The sequence below is a fragment of the Octopus bimaculoides genome, chromosome 2 (genome assembly GCF_001194135.2).
Source record: "Octopus bimaculoides isolate UCB-OBI-ISO-001 chromosome 2, ASM119413v2, whole genome shotgun sequence".
NCBI lineage: Eukaryota > Metazoa > Mollusca > Cephalopoda > Octopoda > Octopodidae > Octopus > Octopus bimaculoides.
The window spans coordinates 509,394-515,115 of record NC_068982.1 but is presented as its reverse complement, the minus strand read 5'-3'; the positions used below and the strand labels follow the sequence as shown (position 1 = coordinate 515,115).

The window sequence follows — 5,722 nt, the reverse complement described above, 5'->3', positions numbered from 1 at the left end:
GGTTTTAGCTAGGTTGACTCTAAGGCCTTTTGATTCTAATCCTTGCTTCCACACCTGAAACTTCTCCTCTAGTTCTGATAGTGACTCAGCAATTAGTACAAGGTCATCAGCATAGAGGAGCTCCCAGGGGCATCCTGTCTTGAATTCCTGTGTTATTTACTGGAGGACTATGATAAATAGGAAGGGGCTGAGGACAGAACCTTGGTGGACCCCTACCTCTAACCGGAATTCTTCACTGTACTCGTTGCCAACCCTCACCTTACTGACAGCATCCCTGTACATGGCTCGCACAGCTCTCACTAACCATTCTTCTATCCCTAGTTTCCCCATTGACCACCAGATAAGGGATCGGGGGACCCTGTCAAAGGCTTTCTTCATGTCAACGAAAGCCAGGTATTTCAGAAAAACATTGCTGTTCTCTTTGTGTAAATAAAAGACAAATTTAGCAGAGGCAAAATGAGTATGCCAAGATAAGGTAAATTCGCTGCTTTAATTCTTCAGAAAACAGACTCATACACATCAATATCTATCCTTAGACATCAAAAAGATCAGAAGTGTAAAAAAAAAAATCTAAGTCAAATGGCAGAGGATCAGGGGAAAATGGCACGATATGAAATTAACAAAACTCGACTAAATAAGAAAAACTCAACAAAAAGTATTGTCTATAGCTTATTCATCATCCGTTGGAGTTTCCTTTTCGTGATATAATAAAACATTATGCAGTTAATGAGAAATTATAGAAATTAGTCGTTACTCATTTTACCCCATTTTTAGAAATTTGAAAATTATCAAATTAGACACTGGTGAGGGGAAAAATTGACTTGGAATCCAGTAGAGAAAAGAATATTGATTGTTAAACACCAAAAATTGTCCAGATATTTTGCTAGCTACCTTAATTACAATCGGGTCAAAGTTGAGGAAAAATTTCTTTAAAAAAATAGTACTTGTTACCTGACTATGTTTTGGACTCTTAACTTCCACACCAACAATGCTCACCAATTTTTACTTCTAAGATGATGCAATACTTACAATGTAATGATTTCAAAAAAGCAGGGAGAAAATAACGAGAAATCAGAAGTGGGACTTACTAATTTTGCCCCACCTACCTATCCATATTTCTGGAAGTTGTGAAGAAACAAGGCCAAGAAAGAGGAGTCATGTTTGTGTAGGTGAGCCTTTTCTGTTTTATTTTTAACATACATCGATATAAAAACAGTTCTTCAGAAATAATGATTTCAAAGTAGGACAGATCATAAACAAATGTATTACGCCACATGAATTCAATATTTCATCATGTCATAAAAGGCCTACGGGAAAAAAAAGACATGACATGAGGGTAAGATCGAAGCATCGATTTACACTTGGTTAAATGAACCCACTTTTTTTCTTTTTTTTACAGTGGTGAATGTGATTTGAGGGAAATTTCGCTTCTATTTCTAACAGATAAAACGACAAGGCAGAGTCCTTCGTTGGTAGCTTAAATGCGAATTACGAGTTGGAATGATTAGAGTTCAAATGCTTCAGGAGGTTCTGACATAACCAAAGTAGGGCGAAAGTAAAGAAATACGTACACCCGGCGGTTTAATGTTTACAAATATTACCCGGAAACGAAAAAAAAAAAACAGAAAGTGCAACAGGAGTCAAAAAATATGAAAACAAAAATGCGCGGAAAGTATTAACCGGGTTTAGGGTTAAGGGGTTTTTATTCTGCCGAAAAGGGGTGCTGTACGTATTCTTTACCTTCTCCTTAAAGTAGATTAAGCGTTTATAAGTCATCAGAAGAGTAAGATTTATGAAAAAAACCCCTAAATTTTGCTCCTTTTGAAGGGATTTATGTAAGGGTGAGGTCCGTTGCTTTATTCATCATATGTTGGGCGAATAAACAGATTTACAAACAGATCGATAATGTTTCTGTTTATATCGAAACATTTTCACTGAAATACCTAAATATATTCTCAATAAATGAACTTCAATTCTTTTTCAGAGACTGGCAAAAGGTCTTCTTTCACGAAAAGGACCAACAATCATCCTTTTCTGTTTATTTTCCAGCATTTTTTGTCTCTTTTATTTTAAAATGACGAAACTAAAAATTCCTTATTTAAACAGGATTTCAAGACTAAATAAAAAAATACCCGTAATTTAAACGTAACGAATAACAGCAGTTGTTGAAAATTTGTCAACTTTATCCTGAATATTCTGAGACATTCCATTTTATCATCGACTGGCTGGTCATGTGCTTCGAATTAAGCCTAAAATAATAACAATTTGGGGCAACAGCTTTCCAAATATGCAAATATATGTTTTTAATGAATTTACATTCCACATAATTGTTTTCGTTGAATTAAGACTGATTTTCTGGCTTCATTCAAAAGGAATTCAATTAATGAAAAGAATGCGAACGTCCACCTGGGCAAACACCAGCACATGTTCATCGTTTAAATTAAAACACAAAAACTTATCCACGATTCATTAAAAGAATAACATTATTCAAATATTCTGACCGAAAAAAAATACTTACCTTTAAAAATCAATGAAATTCTTTCTCGAATGCGACAAAAATTAAAAGAGATAAAAAACAGAATTTCCAGAAAAACGAGGAAAAGTTGCGAAGAGCACGTTGCCGTGAAGGAAGTGTCCTGCGCATGCGTGACAATTATGAACTTCCGGGGATTTCAGGAAGCTTCAAAAAAAAAAATAAACATTTAATTTTTAGTGGAGTGGATCGGTGCCCGGGCCCATGATTTGGTCTCTAAAAATAAAAATAAAAATATATGAATCTCATTATTCCCATTGAAATTTGAGAGAATCCATTGTTCTGCTTTGCACCATTTCTTTCTGGCCTTCAACACACAGCAAATATCGGAGAAGATTACAGAGCATACCTACACAAACGCGCCCCATCACCGACTGTCAGGAAAATGGATCCTTTTTATTGAAAATTTCTACAGATACTGTTCAGATGGTGTTGATTATGATTATATTTCACAAGAATCTACAAAATGAAACTTGAAATTTTGAAAGAATTTGTGATGTGTTAGCATATATGTGTGTGTGACCAACACTATATTATTTTCACATTAAATTCCGATATAATCTTAATTCGCGCAATCTGAAAGGTATTTGTAGAGAATTTCATTTAAAAATAGCTATTTTTCTGAAAGTTGTGAGGAAATAAAGTTGAGGAGCACATTTATGTAGGTACGCCTGGTATAGTCGATTAATAAGTAAAGGTATAATGGATTGAATACTGTAACCAAATTGAAATTCCTTCGGAGATGGTATCACAGAAGTGAAAATGGAAAAACATCGTTATTTTATCTATTTGTTCGGCAATATCCGTAAAATACATTTTTTTAAATATTTTTTTTCAGCTTACACATAGACCTATACACACACAAACAGACATACTTTATCATCATCATCATTATCATCATCTAACGTCCGTTGTCCATGCTAGCATGGGTTGGACGGTTTCATCAGAGCTGGCTAACTGGGGAACTGCACCAGACTCCAGTCCGATTCGGTATGATTTCTACGGCTGGATGCCCTTCCTAAGGCCAACCACTTTACAGAGTGCTGGTTGCTTTTACGTGGCACAGCATGGGCGCTTTTACGTGGCACAGCATGGGTGCTTTCACTCGACACTGCCACGAGTGTTTTTCACCACCAGAGGGATTGGTGTTAACACTTCTGCCACTGAGTACAGGTCTTCTTGAGTACAGCAAGGCACGAGGCATCTTGGTCCTTAGCCGTCTCACCTGAAAGGTTCAGCGACCTAAGGTCGTTCTTCAATACTTCATCCCGTGTCTTCCTGGGTCTCCCACTTCCACGTGTTCCACCCATTTTGAGAGATTGGCACTTCTTTAAGGAGCGGTCTGCATCACATGACCAAACCAGCACAGTCTTCTCTCTTGCACACAGCAACTAATTCCTCTTATGCCTAACTTCTCTATTTGCATTTGAAAAGACAAAGCATGCACTGGGGTTTTTGCAGATCCTCAGTTGTTCCAGTTCAAGTGAAACCAAACTGCACATAATCATCATTCCATTTCCTTTGACATAATAAAGGGTTAATTGTTATTGTAAGAATTATAATCTGAAAAAAAACATGGATAAAGTTGATTAGAAGAAAAATAACATTAAGTATAATCACAGTTTATAAGAGACACAAGAGAAATGAGCCCTGCACAAACACAGAATGAACAGAGGATGCACAGAGAAAAAACTGACAATGTACTGACTACCATAGCATCACACATGGGTTTATATACTCTGCAAAACTTTCCAGAACATTCTCAAATATACATGATGTCATGGAACAGTCTTGAATATTCTGGAAATGACATCATCAATTAATTCCTGATATTCTGGAAGTTTCTCGAGTCATGATCATGTGACAACATAACACAAATAAATGATAAGAAATAAGAATTGAATGTAATTTGCTACAAACCATGAAACAAGTTTGACCCCCATTTTAAATGTCCCAATTAAAAAAAAAAGCTATAAGCTGATGCCATTTAAAAGGAAACAGCATGTGGAAATGCGCTAAAATTCCTGTCAGTCTTGTATTAAAGTGAAATAGGTCTTCATTATCTTTAAGCAGCATTTCTATCAAATGAGAGTATGAAAGTTAGCTGTGCTGCTGGAAACAAATGTGCATACACAAATGTGTGCAGCAGCATGGCTTCTTTTCATACTCATTCTGTCTCATATTATTTCTAATTTCTTTACAAAGGTCTGAATAGTCTTGTTTTTATATTAAAATAGATCCAGCTGGGACTCCAGTTCTCTATTTCCCCTTGAAGACAGTACCCTTGATATTAAAAAAAAACTGAAATGTTATCTCGCATCCAGAACCACATTTAAACCATGGGGGGGGGGGGAACTTCTAATTCGGTGGGTCCCTTCATGCACAAGAATTAAAATTTTGGAAAATTAGCAAATTTATATCTCAAAACCCACCTATTGCATTATTTATATTTTATGAGTTAGCAGAGAATGTTTAAATAAACAACTGAAAATGTTGCTTTATGGAAACACTTTTCAAAATTCAAATTTCGTTTTTCGCACATCTATTTGCAGTGTTTGACTTTTCCTTCCTTGTGAAAAGTACAATGAAGAAGGGCAGGGTGAGGTAAGAGATTTTTTCTTTAACTAACATGGGTTACAAATGTTTCAGAATGCAGAATATGAGAAAATGACAGAAAATTAAGAAGAAGAAAAATATATAATTTTAGTGGTTGTTGTTCTAAAGGTATGATGAGTGTGTTTGTGTGAGGGAAGAGACAAACATTGAAAAGACATGGATTTTTAAAACTTTTTGTTTTAAAGAAAGAATTTGGATTGCTGAACATCCAAAATTGTCTAGATATTTAATTAGCAACTTCAATTACAATTGGGTCAAAGTTGAGGGAAATTTTTTGAAAATAAAACACCTGTTACCTGACGGTTTCAAACTGCCTCAACTGCAACTACAACAACAACAATGGTGGCAAATGTTTACTCTCAAAGATGATGCAAAAACACAAAATGGTGATGCAATACTTGCACAATGTAATTGTTTTCAAACAAATAGCAAGAAAATAACAAGAAATTGGTAATTACTCATTTTTCCCCATTCCCCCCACCCTGTACTTATTTCAAGTATTTGACAAAATGACAAAAAATAGTGAAGGATAAGATTTGGTTTAATGAAAACATGTGACCATAAAAGCAATAA

General features: G+C 35.3%; 1 protein-coding gene across 1 annotated transcript in view; it reads right to left on the bottom strand.

The window, feature by feature from the left end:
- The window catches only part of LOC106870751 (lupus La protein), a 27,984-nt gene extending 25,315 nt beyond the window's left edge, over positions 1–2,669 (bottom strand). The window contains exon 1 of the mRNA XM_014916946.2: positions 2,519–2,669. The gene's annotated coding sequence lies outside the window, so the exon portion shown is untranslated. The remainder of the gene's footprint in view (positions 1–2,518) is intronic.
- Between the last annotated feature and the right edge of the window lie 3,053 nt (positions 2,670–5,722).